Here is a 22,568-nt window from a genome sequence, read left to right as displayed (position 1 = left end):
GTCAGCATCAAACTGACAAAATCTATCAAATCATTGCACACATTGATCACACAAAAAACTGTTGTAGAAATGTTTTAATCGTTACTTGAATCTCATTCTTTGCAGATCCTTGCCTCTCGTCAGCACGATCATATCTTGAACCAGTCTAGATCCTACCCCTTGGCAGGCGGTCATATTTATAATAATGAATGCAGTGACACGGTGCTGAAGTGAGAATGCATTCCAACCCGCAGTCAGTGTGGAGTTCTTCTCCGAATTAATAACTTATTCCTTCAGTCCAACACAATATCGCGCCGAGTACCTCTCCAAACCGGCAATTGAATAGTTTTTCTCCCTCGAAATCGATACGTACCATCTTGGCCAGTCGTAACTTTCGAAGGTCATGCCATGAATCAGTAAAGTTGTTGGGTTGGAAAAACTTTGCCTCTTTGGGAAAATTGCTTTCCTTCTTGTTTGGTACGGTGCTTCGCGGAATTAGCAGACACCTTCCACCACCACCAACTTCATCACCACCCCTTTCTTCGTTTCTTTGGCACACACTTTGGCTCGTTGGCACTGTCCTTGTAACAGCACCACTACCACCAATGCAGGCGCAGGTTCCTCTTCTTCTGCTTGTTCGTCCTTCCCTCTTCAGGGCAGCAAGGATGATGATCTTTTGCACACGGTTCAAACAACAACCTTTCACGCGAGGAGTTACGTCCTGAACTCCAACCACCACTTTTGTTATGCAAGTTTAAAGTGTTCAAATCTCGGTTTACTGCACTGCTGATGATGATCTTCGAGGTTTTTCTCCACTTTTCAGCCAAGATTTCCCAACTTTTCACCTCACAGCAGCAGCTCAAAATGTCTCTCTCTTTTTTTTCTCACTTGGCAGCAGTTGTTCACCCGCTGATGTACGAGCAACTATAACAGTGCTGCTGCTGCTTCTACTACTTCTGGTGCTTCTGGCTTCAGCTTTTCTGCTGGTGGTGGATCTCTTCAGCTATGAATACATTCAGGAGCATGCGCAGAAAGTCCTCTTCCGTCCGACCGTTCGTTCGTTCGTTCGCTCGGTCGTCAACGCTTTCCTCCTGACCCGGTCGCTGGCAAGCAGTTGCTTCGTTCCGTTTCTTGGTCTTTCTCCTGCTGCTTCTTCTCTTCCCTAGGTTTGTTGTTGTTGTGTGTACGTTAACTCCGAAGCATCCCTCTTGGTGGTGGCGGTGTTGAACACACAACATACGGCGCGCGGCGTGGTGGACGGACGACGACGACGACGACGACGTTCTGCGTTGCAGGGCTAGCAGCAGCACAATCAGCAGTGTAACAGGAGGAGGTGTGTGCGATATGAAAATTTGGTGGGGTGTTTGTGGAACCGCTGCGGTGGGTGATGTAGGGATGCTCGAGGGATTCTGTCTGTTTATACTAGTTTCATGATATTATTTTCCAAAATTAACAGATTTAGGATCGTAAATCCAACCAATTTGTGGATTTCTGAGATTTTTTGATTATTTTCTTTTACTTTACTCAAAAATGCATTTTTATAAACAAATAATTTGTTTAAATCGGTCAAAAATATCAGTAAATCAAAATTTTGCACTACAATTTTAATTAATTCTGCAATACAAATATACTGTGTAAATCTTTAAATTAAGATTGATGTTGATTTTGAAAGCATTGATTTAAAAGCTTTTTTATGTCAAAATTAGTCATTTTGCATCATTGGTTTCTTTTTCCATACAAGTCTCCATACAGTTTTAAGGGCTAGTCATACAAACCGGGTAATGTAAATGTATCTTGAGAAGGGATTTCCTGATCGATTTGGTGTCTTTAGCAAAATTGCAGTTTATGATGAGGACTTTTCAGAAAAAATAGGTTCTCGTAAAAAAATCCATTTGTTAAATTACCAAAATAGGTATTTTTTTTAATTTTCGAAATTTTTTGATTCGTTTTAGGGGACTGAAAGACATCTTTTAAGCTATAGTGCATGATGGTGAAAAACTGGTTTAGGAAATATGATTTTTTTTAAATAAAAAATATATAAAAAATTGGACAAAAAAATCATTAAAAATATTTTTTAATGGTAAATTTCCACCCAAAAGTGGACAGCGCTTGTCAGAGGCTCATTTGCAAAAAAAGTTCATCCGTCAAAAAAAAGTGCCGACCATGGAAATCAATCCAGAGAACTTTGCCAAACTAACCCATTGACTTAACTGCATCGACCACCACAGCTTAAAATAGAGGTGGGCAAAACCGCTCTTTTTTAGGAGCCGCTCATTTTCGTTCGCTCATTAAAAAGAGCCGCTCTCTTGAACGGCTCTTTCGCCCTTTTCCAAAATTTGGATGGAAAGGTTTTTTTTAAAGAATCGTGTGATTTTAGAAGTTATTTCACATTGGACTTTTACAAAGTATTGATTAATAAAAATTAAAACTGAAAACGAGAAGATGCCTTTGAACCATTGGTCTTGGCGGTCTCTATGTCAAGATTTCTACTCGAACCTAAACATTCGAGTAACTGAATGGCATCCAAACTTAAATCTAGGTTGTTGGAAAAATTGCTATTAATTTTAAAGTTGCGTTTATTTCTGCAAGAATTAAACTAATGCTGATAACTTATTTGGAGAAAACATTCTGTAAACACTTTTCTACATTCTGATTTAATGGATAAAGTCTGTAAACGCTGAAGTTTTTATCGGACAAAAGGATTTTTTTTTTCAAAATTTCTCAACTATTTAGTAGATTTTTGGTAATATTTTACAAATTATGCAATTTGAAATGCTCAAATTTGTATTCCGATCTTACTTCAATGCACAATCAGTTGTAAAGTGAAAAGTTTTTTTATGTTGTTTAAAAAATCATTTACTTTTGGGATTAATTTTCACTTTTGGGATGCATTTTCACTTTTGGGATGTATTTTCAACTCTCAAAAAAAAATTTAACGCTACATTTTTTATTGGAAATTCAATAAATTATATTTATAACAAAAATCATGCCATCTTGAGCCAGTTTTTTCAAAAGACTAAAGTTTAAAAAAGAACCGCGGTTCTTTTTTTGTGATCCACGGTTCTTCCACTCTTTTCAGTGAACCGGCTCTTTGAGCGGCTCGCTCTTTTTTTGCCCACCTCTAGCTTAAAACAAAATTGAAAATATATTTTGAATGTTTGATGTAAAAAATATGAAATAATAATATTTCTGGTCTAAAATGTGAAATGAGTAAAATTATCAATTTTTGACCTTTTCAAGAGATATGCCTGATTTTTTTGATTTTGAAATTATTATTACTGAAGAGATCACATAACTTTGCAAAAGTTTAAATTTTTGACATTTAAAATCGAACCAATAGTTTCCGAGAAATCGTCAGTTGAAAGAAAGAAAGAAAGAAAACCATCCACATTGACGACCCCCGGGTCTTTTGTGGTCTCTATTGCAAGTTTCTGCTCGAACCTAGGAGTCTGAAGGCTTGAATGAGGAGAGCACCCAAACCTCTTTCTACTCCAAGGAACCTTCCACCCCAGTGTTTGAACTGACGACCTTTGGATTGCGAGTCCAACCGCCGCCAGCGATTCCACCGGAGTAGGCTTGGTTTGGTGTGTTGTTTGTACTTATGGCATGGAGACGACTCCTACACCTGGAATGACTTAACGGCCTAACAACCAAGGCCGGGACCGACATTTTACTTCCTCATCCGATGGAAGGTTGGAGCAGATGGGAATCGAACCCAGAATCATCCGCTTACAAAGCGGACAGCGTAACCATTCGGCCACGCACTGCTCCGTTGAAAATAACAGGCTAATTAGGTGACATTTAGAGATATTCATTTTTATCCATACGAAATCTTGTGAGGCTGTTTTCCAAAAACTAATGCCCAATTTTAAATGTAAAAATGTCATATAAACCGAAAATGTGACCAAAAATCAAAATGTAGAAGCTTTGGCTCAGTTATGAGGACAGATTCATATTCAGCGGCCAAAATTAAATGAAAATACATATAGTTGGACAATTTTCAATTTTCGTTAGGGTGGTCCCATACACTTTTCCCTTGAAAACTAGACAATTTCAAATAAAGATATCTCGTGTTTAAAGAAAAACACTCATCAGATTTTTTTTCAGCCTTTGTAGTGCCAGATCCCACTGGCGCTTAAGATTTAGCCTGTGTTTATTTGAAATATTTAACCCTCTACAGCCCAAAATTTTTTATCGATTTATTTTTATTTTTTCCGTGTTTAGGAGATCATTTTGAGCAACTTTTGTTCTATGGAAAACTTTACTTCTCTTGTTTTATGTTTTTCTTGTTTTATTTTTAGTATTTTAATTATCATTTGTCTTGTTAAGTTTATGTTTGTTTTTGGTAGTATTTGGCCTATTCTCCCACTTCTATCATTTCATTTTGTCTATCTATTTTTTCATGTTTTTACAGCCGCTTTTTCAATTTTTGCTTGCTTTCACATTTTTGCGTAGAGGCATAGTCTGGGACACTACAAACATGTTAGTAAAAAACACAGCCAAAGTTGACCCCTAAAAAATGACATTTTTTAAATCATTGGCAAAGTCACATAAAACAAGTCAAACTTCCAACCCTAAAATTTTCCTAATTTTTGAGAGTTCGTCTAGAGGCGGGGTTGGACTGTAGAGGGTTAAGTTGTCAATTTACATCCTTTTACTTTAAACTTGCTGCAACTTTTGACCCTTAAGTCCACATTGACTTGTCAAAAAATAAAAATGTTTGTTTTTTAGAGCTCTCTTCGGCGCCTAACATCACTTTTCTCTAAAACTTAACCCTGAATTGCTACGTTCAAAAAACTGATTTTTGAAAGTTTGCTCAGATGCTTTCTCTAAATTTGGTTGTAGAAGGCGTAGATTGCGAGATAAAATGTTGGTGTCTTGGATCTTTTTAGAACCACCCTAATTTTCAACCAAACTAAAAGCTGCCCCTTTCCATTTGCAACTACTCTTCTGAAGACACCAATTTTTTTCTGAAAATCTATTTTCCACTTAATTTTGCGATCTGAACCACTGTGCATCTGGGAAGTTAGGAGTTAGGGACTCATGTTTGCAGTAATTTTGTGAAATTTATATCTATTTGTTTGTTTTCTTTTTACATTTTTGCCAAAATATTTCGAAAAAGGGAGCAAAACATAAAAAAAAAACTTGTACAATCGATTGAAAACCATTCAGAATGTTTTTGATAAGCATCCCTTCAAATTTCGATCACCCCCAAATCCCGTAGACCACCAGCAGTCAACAGCACCAACCAACTAAACCAACCAGTAGCAGAAGCAGCAGCAGTAAGGGAAATATTAAACTCTTCGCGGTGCTTAATATACGCAAACCAGCCTGGCAGCAGCGCGTGTGTGTCATTTCTGACTGTATGAACACGAATGTATTTAAACCAGCCAAAGCAGAGCAGAGTCGGCTTGTTGCCAGCAGCACCGATGATAAAACAGACCACCACTACCAGTACCTACTGCTCGTAACAATATCAGCATCAACATCAACCAGCCAGCAGTAGCAAGGACTGTGTGAACTAATGGTTTCCGCCACTCGTCTTCTTCTGCTGCTGCTGCATGTGTTTTTTGCTGCTTCCTCCTTCCTTCCTTCTCTCGCTCTGCTCACTTTTGCTCACTTTTGGTTCGTGTGTTGTTATTGTTGAAAAAGAGCTCTTACTCTCGGCTGTGAGCTCGTGTACCTGTCGATGTTGATGAATGCGCCGAGTGAGAGTGAGAAAAATCCTGGCCATTTTCCCCCTTTTTTCAGTTTTATTCTTGGCCAATTTTCCCAATTTTCCACAGCATGTGGTGGTTCTTTTTTGAGCAGTTTGCCTCCCCTCTGCAGATTCAATTGGACGTCGATCAATCTTATTCTCTCTCTTTCTTCCCCGCTCGGACCACATGAATCACTGCCAGAATCGATTCGCGAACCTTTGGCGTGCGTGCCACCCCCTCACCCCCGCAGCACATTATGGCAGGGAGGCAAATTAGATGTTTTAGCGCGAATCAAATTATTGGCGATGATTCTTCAGCCACGAAACATGACACCCACCATCATCATCGTCAGCTGCTGTGGTCTTTGGCGGGGTGGTCGTGGCTGGTTGGTGAAGAATTTATTCATGATCATGCACTTTTGTAGAGCCCCCACAACAACAGTCAGCAAAAGTTGCTCGATTATGCATTGTTGGGCTTATTGTCAAGGTTAAGGCAATGCCAATGACGGATTGGAACAACTGAATTGTGGGCTCTTTAATTGTATAGGGAAGAAGCGGTTTGAGAGAGCCGATGATGGAATCGTGAACGGAGTCATTTCCTGTTTTGACTGGTGCAATTTTGAATTTATAACACTGTTAACTTCGCAAGAATTTATGACGATATATCACAAATCTCATCGGGACTGGCAACACCAGCCAGCAACAGTGAACTGTTCGGAGCTCCTCTAACTTTTCGATTTTTTCGCCGTTTTTAACCGTGTTTACCCGCGAGTTTGCTGCTCCAGCATGCCAAGGGCCGGCCGTGGCCGTGGCAGTTCGAGTGCGGCCTCGAAAAACCCGCGAAGTTCATCTACCGGCAGAGTGCAGAAAGGTAAACATACCAACGCCGCATCGACCGCCATCGCGCACGGGAGCGTGCCCAGTGACGTCACCGATCCATCGTTTTTACACGTGTCATACCGTCCACGTGAGTCCCCAGTACGGACGAGACAATCGACCCGGGCATCCGGAAGCACTTCCGGCCAGCAGCAGCAGCAGTCCACCAGCACTACGACAACAACCACTTCCAACGTTCCCACCAGCAACGAATTTGAGATGCTGAGTGGAGAAGAAAACAACACCGCCAGTGACAGCAGCAGTGCTGGCGACGACGATGACGATGATGAACTTGCGCGCAAGCAAGGAAAGCAGAAAAAGTGTAACTCTCCGAAGGAACGACGACCACCTCCAATTTTTGTTTTGGATACGTTGGCGGACGATGTTGACGAGTTGCTTGAGGGACTCCAATATTGTCTTAAAATTAGTAAAACTTCAGTGCAAGTGATTACACACAAGAAGCTGAATTTCGACTTGGTGGTGAAGAAGTTGAAGTTGCGAAACTTCAAATTCTTCACATTTGATCCTGCAGAGAAGGTCCCAGTGAAGATCGTCCTTCAGGAATATCCGGACCGCCCGATCTCCGACCTGGAAGAACACCTGTCGGGCATCAAGGTTAAGCCTCGAGAGGTTAAGGTGCTCTCGAAATCGACAACGGTGACAGGTACGTACACATTGTACCTCCTGTACTTCGATCGTGGGTCCGTCAAAATCCAGGACCTACGGCGGATTAAAGCACTGGACGGCTTCTTCGTGACGTGGCGATTCTACACGAAGAATCCGACCGACGCAGCGCAATGCCACCGCTGTCAAAAATTCGGACACGGTTCAAGAAACTGTAATCTTCCGCCCCGGTGCGTAAAGTGCGGTGAGACCCACTTCACCGAAAGGTGCAATCTTCCGCGGAAAGACCAGCTGGGGGAAAACGCCCAGCAGCACAAAGCGCGCGTCAAGTGCGCGAACTGTGGTGGAAACCACACGGCGAATTTCCGTGGCTGTGCCGCGCGGAAAAAGTACCTCGAGGAGCAGGACAAAAAGAAGAAAGCGCCAGCGTCCCGCCAACCTCCAAAGACTTCGAGCACGAACGCTGCAGCAGCTGGCGGCGGAGCGGTTCCATCGACCAACCCAGCGTTCCCTCCCGGTTGGGGAGGTTCGTACGCTAGAGTAGCCGCTTCTGGGAGCGGTACTTCACCGGGACAAGCAGACGTTACCGGAGATGACCTCTTCACGCTTCCCGAGTTTTTCGCTCTTGCTGGAGAGATGCTCACGCGCTTTCGTGCCTGCCGGAACAAGGCAGAACAATTCCAAGCTCTTAGTGAGCTGATGATGAAGTATATCTACAACGGGTAAGCTGCCTTGTGCAGCGAAGTTTTTCGACGTCAAAAGACAAAACAAACTGTGATCTAGTTTTAAGCTTTTCTATTTCTATCCTTTTCCTTAGTAAATCTAGAAGGTTTTTTTTTAATTTTTCCTTCTCTTGCAAAATCTATTGTTAGAATATCCAATTACATCAAAATGAACTATAGTACAAATCATAGTTGAAAGGTACTCCAAAACTCTATTAGGTTATAAGAATTACGAAATTGTGAATTGATTATTTACTAATAAAAACTAATTGAATTGAATATCACAAATCTTTTAATCTCATTCTACTTAAATTGTCATATCCTGTTGGGATTATCTTGGATGCATTTTTATAATTATAAAATAATTAATAATTTATAATTTTTACAAATAAGGCCGTTGCAAATATTTTACAAAGTTCATGTCGTTTTTTCGAAAGATTTCAAAATTTTAATGAAAATTAAAGTTTAATCAACTGCAAACCAGTTAAAATGCATTTTCCTGCGTTTATAATCATGTTTAGCATGTTTGAACTCCTTTGAAAAAAAAAATCAAATTTTCATGAAATACCAATGTACAGTCCGACGAAAAGCTTTTTGTTCCGCAAAAAAAAAATTTCGTCGATACCTCGATATTTTGAAAACTAATGATTGGAAGCAACTGGGCGCGTGTAAAATGCATTTTAAAACACTTTTTACATCCAAATTCAGAAAAAAATATGGTACACGAAAATTTTTTGCCGACTTTTTTATTCACTTTTTTTTTACTGAAACTCAATTTCCAAAAATCCGTATTTATTAAATTTTCAAGATTTTTTTATATGTTTGAGCCATAGAGATAATGGTCAAAAATTTTGCTGTCGAGTAATAAATTTCTGAAAAATAGTGAATTTTGGAAAAAATCGAAATTTTATACATAAAATTTTTTTGACCTTTTTTATGTTAATTTGAATTTGTGACCATGAGTAACTATTTCTGATTGATTGAAAAATGCTAAATTTCTAACATGAAATAACGAATTTTTCATCATTTTATTTTGTTGCAATCTCGGATCAATTTAATAAAAAAAAATGTAGATAATTGATGAATTTAATGAAAAAAATCTTAACAATTAAATTTTTAATGGAAGAAAAACTCGAAATTAATGTTTTTTTTTTCAAACATTCCTACTGCAATTATTTTAAATATACTTCGGCCGAGGTTGAGCGGAATGGAAAAAAAATCAGACAATAGAGTAATTAGTTTGAAGGAAAAAGTATCTTAACACTGCAAATAAACGGGTTTTAAGTTGTCTTAAAATAATCGTTTTATTTTTATTTTCAGCGTTATGTTATATTTGTTTCAGCACACTAAGTAAAAAAGTAAATATTTTTTGAAGTTTATGTTGGGGTAAAAAAAATAAAAAATGTACAAATAGAAATAACAAGCCATGGTATTCATAAAAAACTTTTTACATTACTGTGCAACGGAATTTCACAAAAATGCAAAATATTTTTGGTCGATCCCTGACATGCTAAATTTGATTTTAAATGCAGGAAAATGCATTTCAATTTGTTTTCACTTGAGACTCTATTTCCATTAAAATTTGTAAGCTTTAAAAAATGTTTTTTTTTTATTTTTTTTCTGATTTTTCGGACCGATTTTGACCGACAAAAACTTTAAAAAATATTTGCAGCTGCCTAATTTTAAAAATATAATCGATCATTCCTGATTCTTAACCATTTTATGTCCTGACCATAACCTACAATTTTGGTGATTTTGTAAGGAAAGCCTCCAGAATAAATGAAGCAAGATGTTTACAGAAGTAGTTTTAGTGATTTCACACCAAATTTATCTTTAATTCTACGTCGCTGTTTTTCTTATTAATCCTTATTTTAATTTTTTTTTGCAAAAAAATTGAATTTTATTTTATTTCATAAATTTTTTGTGATTGTATATGCATTTATCTTATTTAGTTTTAAATTAGTATTGGGTAATTCTCTACCAACTCACACGAAAATTCGATTTGCGTGAAACTTTGTCCTAAGGGGTAACTTTTGTCCCTGATCACGAATCCGAGGTCCGTTTTTTGTTATCTCGTGACGGAGGGTACGACCCCTTCCATTTTTGAACATGCGAAAAAAGAGGTGTTTTTCAATCATTTGCAGCCTGAAACGGTGATGAGATAGAAATTTAGTAACAAAGGGACTTTAATGTTAAATTAGACGCCCGATTTGATGGCGTACTCAGAATTCCGAAAAAACGTATTTTTCATCGAAAAAAACACAAAAAAAGTTTTAAAAATTCTCCCATTTTCCGTTATTCGACTGTAAAAAAAATTGGAACATGTCATTTTATGGGAAATTTAATGTACTTTTCGAATCTACATTGTCCCAGAAGGGTAATTTTTTCATTTAGAACAAAATTGTTCATTTTAAAATTTCGTGTTTTTTCTAACTTTGCAGGGTTATTTTTTAGAGTGTAACAATGTTCTACAAAGTTGTAGAGCAGACAATTACAAAAATTTTGATATATAGACATAAGGGGTTTGCTTATAAACATCACGAGTTATCGCGATTTTACGAAAAAAAGTTTTGAAAAAGTTACTTTTTGCGTTTCCTTTTGTTTCGTCGTCCGTGTCTGTCGCGGGTGACCATGAACGGCCATGATCGATGACGACCAACTTTTTCAAAACTTTTTTTCATAAAATCGCGATAACTCGTGATGTTTATAAGCAAACCCCTTATGTCTATGTATCATTGTATTACCCTATTAAAAGGCTTATTCTACAAATTCAAATTATTATCTTTCATAATTTTTGCTGTTTTTAATTATTTTAGAAGTTTGTGTGTTTTTTTTTTTAATTTTTTTTATATGATCCCAAACTAACTCTCAAGTTGCATCAAACTTTGTCAAAGCATAATCTGGGACACAACAAAAATTACTGCATACTTATTTTGAAATAAAGTGTTAAGAGGCAGTATTTGTAGATTCAGCTCGGTTTGTTCTAGAGGTCGTATCAAGGTGCTCCGATTTGGATGAAACTTTCAGGGTTTGTTTGTCTATACATGAGATGAACTCATGTCAAATATGAGCCCTCTACGACAAAGGGAAGTGGGTTAAAACGGCCATTGATCTTTGAGGTCCAAAACACTTGAAAAATCTTAAAATTGCTCGCATTTCCGTAAAACTTCATCAATTCCAACTCTCTTAGATGCATTTGAAGCCCTTCAAAATGTGCTATAGACATCCAGGATTGGTTTGACTTTTTCTGATAGCTTTTGCAAATTACTGTTAAAAATGGATTTTTTTAAAACCTTAATATCTTTTTGCAACAGCCTCCAACACCCATACTCCCATAGGTCAAAAGTTAGGGAATTTCATGGACTATAAGCCTACGGTATTAACTTTTTGGCCAATCGCAGTTTTTCTCATAGTTTTACGATTTTTCTAGAACAAACATTTTACAACATTAGTTTTTGCCCTGTAGGCCTCCATAGCGGCACTTTTTGATCTCAATTTTGTCATATTCGGAATCCTCGGACAATTTCACGTAAGTTAGAAGTATTGGAGTTGTAATTTTGATTTAAAAAATAATTAAATAAAACATTTTTGAAAAAAGAAATAGATCTTATTTACCCTATGATCAATACGTCAAATGCTGTATCAAGTAGGCGAAAACTTGTTTTACCCCTAATCCGACAAAAGCTAAATAATATTTTAATTAATTCTAAATGGCATTTTTTCCAATCAAATTCAAAATTCCAACATCTCAATCTAATGTAAAATTTTCTGAGGATTCCGAATATGACAAAATTGAGACCAAAAAGTGCCGCTATGGAGGCCTACAGGGCAAAAACTAACGTTGTAAAATGTTTGTTCTAGAAAAATCGTAAAACTATGAGAAAAACTGCGATTGGCCAAAAAGTTAATATCGTAGGCTTATAGTCCATGAAATTCCCTAACTTTTGACCTATGGGAGTATGGGTGTTGGAGACTGTTGCCAAAAGTTATTAAGGTTTTAAAAAAATCAATTTTTAACAGTAATTTGCAAAAGCTAAGAGAAAAAGTCAAACCAATCCTGGATGTCTATGGCACATTTTGAAGTGCTTCAAAATACCTTTCGAATGCATCTAAGAGAGTTGGAATTGATGAAGTTTTACGGAAATGCGAGCAATTTTAAGATTTTTCATGTTTTTTGGACCTCAAACTTCAATGCCCGTTTTACCCCACTTCCCTTTGTCGTAGAGGGCTCATATTTGGCATGAGTTCATCTCATGTATAGACAAACAAACCCTGAAAGTTTCATCCAAATCGGAGCATCTCGATACGACCTGTTTCACATCGGTGAAAAACTCGCTCTTAAAAATACTAATTGAAAATAGGACCAAACAAAAAAAAAAAACGTCAGAATAAAACATTTTAATTTTTAAAACATTGGCAAAGTCTTACGAGATAGATCGAATCATTATACCCAAGATTTTCTAAATATTTAAGAGTTATTTTTAAATGATTGAAATCTGTTTGAAAAATATTATTCTGGGCGATTTTTAAGATCGAACTCCGTCTAGGGTTGGATCTCAGAGGGTTAAAAGAAGTTAAGTCAATTGTTTCGATTGGAATATCGTGACCAAAAAACATTTTTTTCATTTTTATTTTTTCTATTTTACCAAAGATTAATATCGTTACTATGCGACTTTCAACGATTAGTGTCTTAGATTTTTATTATTTATTTAGACATACACGTACACATGAATTTAGAAATTAGGCGATTATATGTAAAATGAAGTTATATTCCTGTATTTATTTTGAAAATCCTTGAAATTTCATGGGTTTTCCTAAAAATTTATTGAAAAACCAATATTACGCTTTTCACGAATTTATCAAAAATCGCTCTTCTATGATTAGTTTATAACTAATTCAATTATTTTTATTTAAATAAATCTCGTGGTGAATTGAAACACACATAAACTTCTAGGTCCACGCCATGGCGTCTATGATTAAATGTCATTCAAAACGAAACTCGTTTCATTTCGATCCTTCGAACTACGTAGCTATAAAGTGCACAACTGATGACCATAATACACTTGCTTGCTGGCTAAGCGAACCCTTTGACACGGCTAATACCCACAAGGCAGAGTCCAAAGGCAGAAGCAGAGAACGTTTTGAACTCAACCTCAATCCCAGATTGCGCGCGTGAAACATTCAGCAATTCCTACTGGCAATCACACAAATTTAGATACACACACACACGAACACATTCCCACATCCAAAACTAGCAGTAGCAAAGCCACTTGATCTTGATCGAAGAATTTTAACAAGTGAAGGTCTCATCTCGGCTAGCTTAGCAGAGCAGCAGCAGCAGCAGATTTGACCCTATTCTACAAATGCGATTAGCCACACGTATAAAGCGCAAAAGTTCTTGAAACGCTCTCTCAGAACAAACGCGAACGCACCAACCAACGCGCGTTTTGCCTCAAAAAAGTTCTCGACACGTCACGTGACTTTGTGCCGATCGCTCCAAGCTAGAGCAAGCCTCTCAACAGCCTCCGCAGCAGCTATCAAGCCTAAGCCACATGTAGTTGAGCTATAAGCATGTGCCCGCGACCCACTGCCATTGCCAGTGCCAAGTCCGCCGATGATGGCTTCGGACGTATTAGTCGTCGTCCGGTGCGATTTACAACTTTTTTTTTTTTCTACCATGACCCACTGGCTTTTCTTCTTTTATTCATCGAATTAATCTATTATGGATCACCAGCGGAGAGCCGGTCCCAGCAGCCGGAGCCATAATCGAAGATGTGAGAAAAATGCAACACTCAGCATCTCTGGTCGGGGCTCTCTGACGCTCCGAGTCGTCCAAGTCCAAGTCTCTAAGTCAGAGACAGAGACAGAAGTTTTAGTTGTCTTTACCATCTCAGACGTGCGCGGCGCGGCACGGGCTAAGAATGCCTTGACATAGTTCTGATATAAAAAAAACATGATCATCGCACATCCAAGTCTCGGAGAGTAGCACCAACAGTACTAGAAGAAAGATTCGTAGGGCAGAGCAGTGAGTGTGTAGGGCAGCGCAGAAAGCTTTTAATAAATGGTAGAAAATCACTGGGGTGAAAAAAAATTATTGAAGTTATTTTTTTCAAATAATAATCCATTCATAATACAAATATGAACCCTATGTAACACAATCCAGCCTCCAGACAGGCTTCGATCTGAAAAAATCTAAAAATCAATTTTTAAACCAATTTTGATTCGTTCAGAATCATTGGCACTTTTGAAATAAATCATGGGTTTCATTACACTAACCTACAATAATTTCAAATGACTGCACATGAGGACACACGAACTTTAGGGTTCCAGAAACACGTGCATTTTGCATTTTTTTTAAAATATTCAGACAGGGTTAAATTTTTTAATATTTAACATATTTATGTCCCTGGACTCTGATCTGAAGGAGGGCAAAGCAAGTCATGAAAAAATAAATAAATAAAGAAGAAAAAAACACAAAATAAAGTTATTCGATTGAAGGCAATTTACATCTTGAAAAGGGGGAGGCGCACGGGTTTGTGTGGATCGGTTGGTTGTTTTCGGCCTGTGTTTTTTAAATGGTGTTTTTTTTGGTGAAATTGAAACATTTTCGTCGCAAAAAGTGCACTATTCGACAAACGAGTTTGCTGTGCGTTGGGGAATTATGAAGTTTTCCCGATTTTCAAAAGAAAATAAGTGAATTTTAAAAGAAATATTCAGCTTTGAAGCGTGCCAGGAAAAGCCAGCCAGAGAAGAGCAAAAATATGTGTTTGTGTTGGTGAAGCAGTGAATAGGAGCGTCAGCTCAACACAATCCGGGGTGGAAGAGGACGATTGTTCTCAACGCGGGGAGTTGCGGAAATGTGATACACAGGTCTTCCCGCCGCACCGAGCGATTTGTGCTGGAAAGCATAGATTTTTCCGGGTCTACAGACTTGCGGCCAGGTCAACCTTTGAAGCAGCAGCATGCAGAACCGGGTGAGCAAGTTCCAATAAGAATATTGTTTTGACAGATGTGAATGAGTATGCGTGTGTGAGTGAGAAACTGGGCCGAAACAACTTATCTAGATAACTTTTAATTAGGGGAGCGGTGCCATGTTTTGGGTACTGACAAATATAAAAACTTCGGGTTTTCTGCTGCTTTTTTTGTTGAAATGTTGAAATAATCGATGTTTCTATTGTTTCGGCCCAATTGACAATGTTTGTGTGAGTGTATCCGATTATTTTTGTTTTCATTGCAAGGTTTGATATAAGGTTTGATACAAAAAAAACTTTTAGCTTATATACACTGTCGGTTTTGCCGCGCTCGTTTTGTTACGCGTACAAATTATTCAACAAATATCGTCGTTAGGTTTGCCGTAGATCACAATTATCTAAAAAAATCTTATGTTTTTTTATGATCTGATGTTTGATTAACTTTTTTTTAAGTATTTAAGTTTACTGGTATAACAAGTTGTGTGTAAGAGTTGGTATGAATGAGTTTAATATATTAATCAATTTATTTTCCAGGTTTTTCAGGTTAAGTTCATAACTAGTGATAAATACACGCGCGCTAAATCGAACAAATTCTTCGTAAAATTTTGTTAAATCAGTTGCGTCTTTTGTTTATTAAGATTACATTAATTATTTTGTGATTTTAAAAGCCCTTCCTATATCACCGTTGATCAGAAGGTACGGCGTCGGGTAAATTGTGCAATTTTCACGGTGAGAAACTCATTTCTATAGAATCGTTTATCGAAAAACACGCTGACATTTAGGATAGACAATAAGCGCGCGTTTGTTTTTTTAATTTTTTTTTTTAATTCGATTGTGAGTAGCGGGACCTCGCGGTTACTCTGCAACGTGTTTTTCAAAGCCTTTTATTTGATATTTTATTTTTTATAAGTCCTTCTTTCATCATCGTTGATTGGAAGGCACGCCGCCGGTTTAGTTCGTTTAACCCTTTCAAGCCTGAATTAAAAAAAAAAATTGTGGTTGATGATAGGAAAATGATCGTGAGGACCATACAAAAATTATAGGCTACATTTGAAAGTTTTGATTTTTGGGTCATATATGACCCATCAGGCTCGAAAGGGTTATGTTATTGTTTTCATTTCATTACAATCGGTTACGTAGTGTCCTTTTTTCTTTTCGTTTTTATTCGTTGATCGTAATATTTTTTCCAACTGGCAGTTTTATTATTAACTCATCTAACTATCGATTTTATGAAGCGTAAGCGTCTTTTATTTACTATTTTTGAAATTTGCTCGCGTTATCTAAATTATACAAACAGTAAAAATATACTGATAAGTCCAGCCCATAGCACTACTGCTCGGTTGGCACGCGTTCGATTAAAAAAACTGTCTAAATAATCAATAAATTTTCTTTCCGCAGCCGGCTGCCTAAGATTTAAAATTTTAAACCGATAAACAAAATGCTCATGGTCACATCACTGCCACTCGTGAATCCTGACCTCATACCCGTCTACTAACCCCCTCAAAACTCATGTGAGGAGAAGCAGTCGATTGGGCGGTCTCTATCACTCAAGTATCGGACTAACATTCCCATCCACTTCCCCGTGACTCTACCACTGGTCGTGGCCGGCACCGGTATTGATCAGCATGATAGGGGCCTTTGAGAAGTTGCGAAGCGAGGAAAGATAGCGCCCACTCATCTTCCACGGCTCGTGGATGTAACTTCTGGAGGTCCTGGTCAATAACGGAGTAGCAACTGCGGGTGGGCACCTATGCTTATGCTTATGCTTATGAAGGCAATTTACATCTTGAAAAAAAAAAAAAAAATGCTCCCTTTTTCAAAATTTATTATTTTGCTACTGGACTCACATAGACACTATCTTTAGGACAATGTTCTCGATTTTTCAACAGTTTTCTACAATATTTATGGCAAAATTAAACTGTATCGAGAATGTAAGGTATGGGGTTCAGACTGTGAATTTCAAAATGCTTTAAAATGTACATTAGGGTGACAATAAAAATTTAAAATTTCGGAAAATCTCAAGAGATACCTGGCTCGATTCTTAAGGTAATAATTCTTTCAATAATGAGTAACTGTGCTAATTTTGAGCCAAATCGGTTAAGGTTTAAGGGTCGCTTTTTATCGTTGATGTTTATATAAGGAAAATCGCGAAAATGTATGGTGAAAAACATCGCTTCTGGATTTTGGCAGCAGGTGGCGCAGGTCTCGCCCAAAATTGCCCAAGTGTGAGATTCTTGTAGGAAATTTAATTTCCTACAACTTTGTCGAAGGGTGCAAGAAGATCTGAGTTGATCTTGATGAGTTGTTATCAATGCGATGAAAATAAATCGGCTTGTATACTTGAAAGTATATAAGGGGTTTATAAGAAGTATATAAAAAATTACTAAAAAAATCACCAAAATGCAGGATCAACTCGGATCGTTTTGGACCCCTGGGAAAAGTTGTAGGGAATTGAATTTTCTGCAAGAATCTCACACTAGGACAATTTTGGGTTTGTGTTTAAAAAAATATCAAAATGAAGTGTGTAAATAATTGTTACTTTAAAAAAATAAATTTTAATTGTGGACCAATTTTCATGTCAATCTCTAAACAGGCTCGTGGTCCAAAAAACATACATACATGTGTTAAATTGCTCAGTTTTCAAGTTTTATCCACTTTCAGTTAGATTTTGAGAAAAAAAACTTTTTAAAAAAGTGCCCAAGCGTTCTCATTTCCAAATATGTCTTTTTTCCAAAAAGCTTAGAATTTTCTCTTTAATTTTTTGTAATAAATATTTAAGATTGGTCTTTTCGTTCCTGGGAATCACTGACATGTAAAGAAACAATAAAATTTAGTTTTTTTATGTTTTACTCAAACAGCACTCAAGTTTCGTGTGCCGAAAAGTCAAAAACTAAGAGTCCAATTTTTAACATAAAAAAATAATGATTTTGGAAATATTCTGATCTCTTCAAAAAAAAAAAAAAAAAAATTGTAGCATTACACATTTCAAAAAAGCCATAAATTCAATATAATACAAATTTCGGATAATCGAATCATGAAAAAAATTCTACTAAAAATACTTTAAAAAAATAAAATTAAATTAAAAATATATGGGTCATTCCAGGTCAACTGAGTACACTTTTGGACTATTGGCGAGAAACAGCAATTTTACTGAAAAAAGTTTGATTTTGCACTGCACTCTGTCCCATGAATTCAAATCCGAAATAAGTTTCTCACATATAAAAACCGAACTATGCGGGATTCATCCCTTTTTGTTGAAAAGTACACCATCTACTTCCGAGTGCTGCGCAAAAACAAACTTTTTTTTTCAGTAAAATCGCTGTAGCTCGCCAATAGTTCATTTTAGTTTGAGGTCTACATTGATTATTATGTAAAATTGTCCGGGGAACACGATGGTGATAAAATAAAACAAATAAAAATATAAGGAATTGGTCAAAACTGAATTTTAATATTAAAAATGTTAAAATATAATATTAGTGGGCATTTAAGGGTTAAAACATTATTTTTATCGAATTCCTTGAACAATTTTCCATAAAATGCAACATGTAGAAAGTCTTTTGCTCAAATAGTTGCAAAGTTATGATTAACAGAAAAAAAAAGTTTTTTAGAAAATCGTCGAAAAAGAGGGCGGTGCCAAAAAAAGAGGGATGGTCCAATCAGCACCAAACTTGGGATTTCTGTTAACTATCGATAGATGAACGTCCCCTCCAAGTTTGGTCCAAATCGGTGATGGTCGAGTCCAAAAGTGTACTCAGTTGACCTGGAATGACCCATATATCAAAGCTGGATGGCATCTTACCAGCGATGAAAAAATTCTTTTGACGCTAATTAAGAGAAACAATCGAAAGGGAACATGGCTCTTCTCACTCGCGCACGAATGATTGATTAAAGGAATCTCAATAAATCACTGTTTTGATTATACGACGGAACATCGAACTACGTGGGCACTCTTTTTTTAACTTTAATAATTATTTATCATTTTTTTTAATAATTCCTTCTTTTTAAACAATTGCTCATGTTTTTTTTTGTTTGGATCGTAGAAAATCAACAAACTCTCCCTCTAAAGTGTCCACGTGGTTTATGAATGGCCCCTTATCGGAAGTGGTTTTATAAGAGGACTTTGGAAAATCGAATTTAAACTTTGTTTAACATTGCCGATGTCATTAAAAACCACCCTCAATATTATTGAAAAGTTATTTCAACTACAGTCCAGACGCGATTATCCGAAGCCTCGATTATCCGTAGTTTCGATTATCACAAATTTCGATTATCTGAAGTACGGTTATCCGAAAGTTCGTATGGGACTTCGGATAATCAAATCATGACCAAAAATATATTTTTTTTTTCGTATATTTTTTTTTCTTTCTGTTAATATTTTCTTGATGTTAAAATCAAATTCGAGTTCTGCGACCCCATTTCAGTAAAATTTGAAATGTTGATTGCCTATTAAATTATGAAAAGCATTTTTCAAAATTTCTTCACCGCCATTTTGGCCGCCATCTTCGGTTTAAAAGTTCTAAATTACTTTAGCGTGGTCATACTTAAACTCGACAATCAAAAATAAGTCAACGATTTTGTTGTGCTCCGATTATCCGAAGTGAAATTTTTCCAAGGCCTTCGGAAAATCGAGTTAGGACTGCCTGTATTTTTTTTTTAACTTTTATAAATATTGTTATTTATTGTAATTTGAGCAATGCATGCGACAGAGTTTTTTTTGTAGAATAATTCTTTTGTTTCTTGCCAGTTTTTTAGTCATTTTTATTTTAATTATGTTTTGTTTTCAATTTAAGAAAAAAACGAAGTTGACTTTATAGCTGTCGGCCACCATTGCTAGTACCAACCACTAGTGTCTTCCTTTTTATCTACAAGGACTTCGCCGCCCTGGGCTCCTAAGTGTATGAAAGTATGGCACGGAGCGACGGCGCCGAATACCCATATTTACACAAAGAATTTTAGAGCGCCCGCCGCGGGATTCGAACCAGCGACCTCCGGATTGTGAGTCCAGTGCGCGGTCCGATTGATCCACACGGGCGGGACTCAATTTAAGTGTATTTTTAATATTATTGTTTTTTACCCTTTTCAGGTAAGTGTTCTTCAGTTTTGATTTGTTATCTGGAGAACAAATTCAACTCGTTTATTCACGGTTCTAATATTGTTTGTATGAACAATTGTCAAGGAGAAAGGTAGAGTATGATTTTTTTTAAAAATACGTCTGCGTGGTTTTTGAATAGCCAAATCTATTATTTCAAATATCTTTGGATTGGTTTATTTATTAATGCTAATGTTCTTTTGCTGAAAAATTTAAGGCAGATGAAATTTGTTGTGTCAGAAAATTATTGAACAGTGTAATTAAGTGAAACAGTCAATAAATTTGTAGATAACATAAAACGTGACCAGAACCACCCTAATACACACCACCCAGCACACATGGCCAGCAGCAGCAGCAGTGCATCGGGAACACGACGTCACGTGTCCGTGTGTGTGTATGCAATGCAACACGAGTGCACTTGCTTGCAGCAGTTTGCAAGAAAAGCCAAATAGACTGGCGTTTGCTTAGGTCAGCAACTATAGCTAGCCGCGGCAGTTGGTTTTAGTTTGAATTGTTGTTGTTGTTGTTGGTATACTAAGAGAGTGACTGTGTGTTCGGCGAGCAAGATCAAAATATCACCAGCACATTCTCAATGGCAGTTTGTGTGTGGCATGTGACAAAGTGTTGGCTGCAAAAGGCCACCAACCAACTAGCCAACCAAACCACCATTAGAAGCAAAAGAGCGCGCGCGAGAATATTCTTGGTCAGGGTCGCCGCCAAAGGGGGGAAGTTCAGGGAAAGAGAGAGAAAGAGAGATGGAGAGCGAGATAGGCAGCGCGAGAGAGTGAGTAAATGCAGTGCGAGACTAGTTTGGAGAAAAGGGGGAGGAGGAGGACGATGGGGTTGAGGGTAGTTGATGCTGCCGCCACTTTTTCTCTGCAAGTGGTATGTACTTAGGTTTTATATTAATTACCTACTTGACGTGCGTGCTGTGCCGCGAAATTTTCATTTTCGTTTTATTCTGGTTTTGGGATGAAATTGATGGAAATTGGGTTTTATTTAATAAACAAACCCGAACATATTTTTTTTCAAATGATCTTTTTTTAAACTACAATACTGTTTTAAAAATTAGTATTTTGTGGTACGTTACCTTCATTATACGAAGTTCGTCAAACACGAAAAAAACTAATATAATTTTTTTATAATTTCTTAAGTCAAATTGGAGATCAGCAATTTCAAATTAGTCTAATTTGAGTGGTTGATTTTCTGTTTCATTACCAAATTAAAATTCTCAACAATCTATCTACGCCATATTGGTCGCCATCTTGAATTACGTATTCTTATACAGTCCAAACTCGATTATCTGAAGGCCTCGGATAAATTTGACTTTGGATAATCGAATCACGATTTTTTTAAAGCAAGAAAATTTAAAAAAATATGAACAATAAAAAAACAAAGATTTTCGTGATTTTTTTTTGTGGGGCCCCGGGTAGACGGTAATAACAACATTCATGCCATTTCAATAACAAATACTGTTAAAATAATTGAAAGTGTTATGGAATCTTCTTGAAAAATCCATTATTGCATAAAGGTTAAATAACAGTTTATGTTATCATAACAAAATTTGTTATTGGTCTGATATTGGTTGAAAGCCAACACAACTTTGGAATAACATTTTTTGTTATGGAAGAATACCTTCAATTGTTATTGGGATGATCGGATTAGTTGTTGAAATAAAAAAAAATAATAACAAAGATTTGTTCGAAGAATAACTAAAAATGTTATTACAATAACTCTTGTTATAAATAACATAAAATGTTATTGGTCTAGTATTTACAAATAACAAAAAATATTATTCCCAAGATATTTCCGTCTGCTCGGGGCGCTGGATGATCGAGTCTGGTCTGTATTGCTAAATCAACCTTCCATTTTTTTTGAAAACCCGAGCAGACGGAAATAACTTGGGAATAACATTTTTTGATATCTGAAAATACTAGGCCAATAACATTTCATGTTATTTATAACAAGATTTTTTATTCGTCGTTATGATTTTTTTGTTATTGGATTGTTATTGTAATAATAGACTAATAACATTTTTAGTTCTTTTTCGAACAAATCTTTGTTATTATTTTTTGTTATTTTAACAAGTAATCCGATCATCCCAATAACAGTTGGAGGTATTCTTCCATAACAAAAAATGTTATTCCAAAGTTGTGTTGGTTTTCAACCAATATCAGACCAATAACAAATTTTGTTATGTAAACATAAACTGTTATTTAACCCTTATGCAAAAAATGATTTTTCATGACGATTCCATAACACTTTCTGTTATTTTAACAGTATTTGTTATTGAAACGGCATGAATTTTGTTATTACCGTCCGCCCGGGAATCAATATTATCAAAATAAAAAAAAACGATGGTAAACGCAGATTATTTTTCCGTGGACCAAAACCTAACAAAAGAAAATGAAAACAACATCATTTTACATTACCGTATACAACAATTGAAGTTTTGAAAAGAAGATTCTTGAAATCTGAATAATTTTGATAACCAATAAATTTAAATGAATTGCTTCCATTTACGCTAAGTCCTTGGAAGTATTCATCTAAATACGATTAACATTAATGAAGCCATTGTCTTGCAAATATCGCGATAAATCTCAATCGCT

General features: G+C 36.5%; 1 protein-coding gene across 8 annotated transcripts in view; it reads right to left on the bottom strand.

Annotated features, from left to right (window-relative positions):
- Nucleotides 1-22,568, bottom strand: part of LOC120417571 (uncharacterized) — a 68,858-nt gene that overhangs the window by 28,108 nt on the left and 18,182 nt on the right. The window contains exon 1 of one of the 8 annotated variants that reach the window (XM_052711325.1): nt 353-488. The exons of the other annotated variants lie outside the window; for them this stretch is intronic. The gene's annotated coding sequence lies outside the window, so the exon portion shown is untranslated. Of the gene's footprint in view, nt 1-352; nt 489-22,568 lie in introns of those variants that run through there. 8 annotated transcript variants of the gene reach the window in all.

This window comes from Culex pipiens, unplaced genomic scaffold (genome assembly GCF_016801865.2).
Source record: "Culex pipiens pallens isolate TS unplaced genomic scaffold, TS_CPP_V2 Cpp_Un0001, whole genome shotgun sequence".
Taxonomy (NCBI): Eukaryota; Metazoa; Arthropoda; class Insecta; order Diptera; family Culicidae; genus Culex; species Culex pipiens.
The sequence above is the reverse complement of the archived record's forward strand: the minus strand, read 5'-3'. Positions and strand labels throughout refer to the sequence as shown.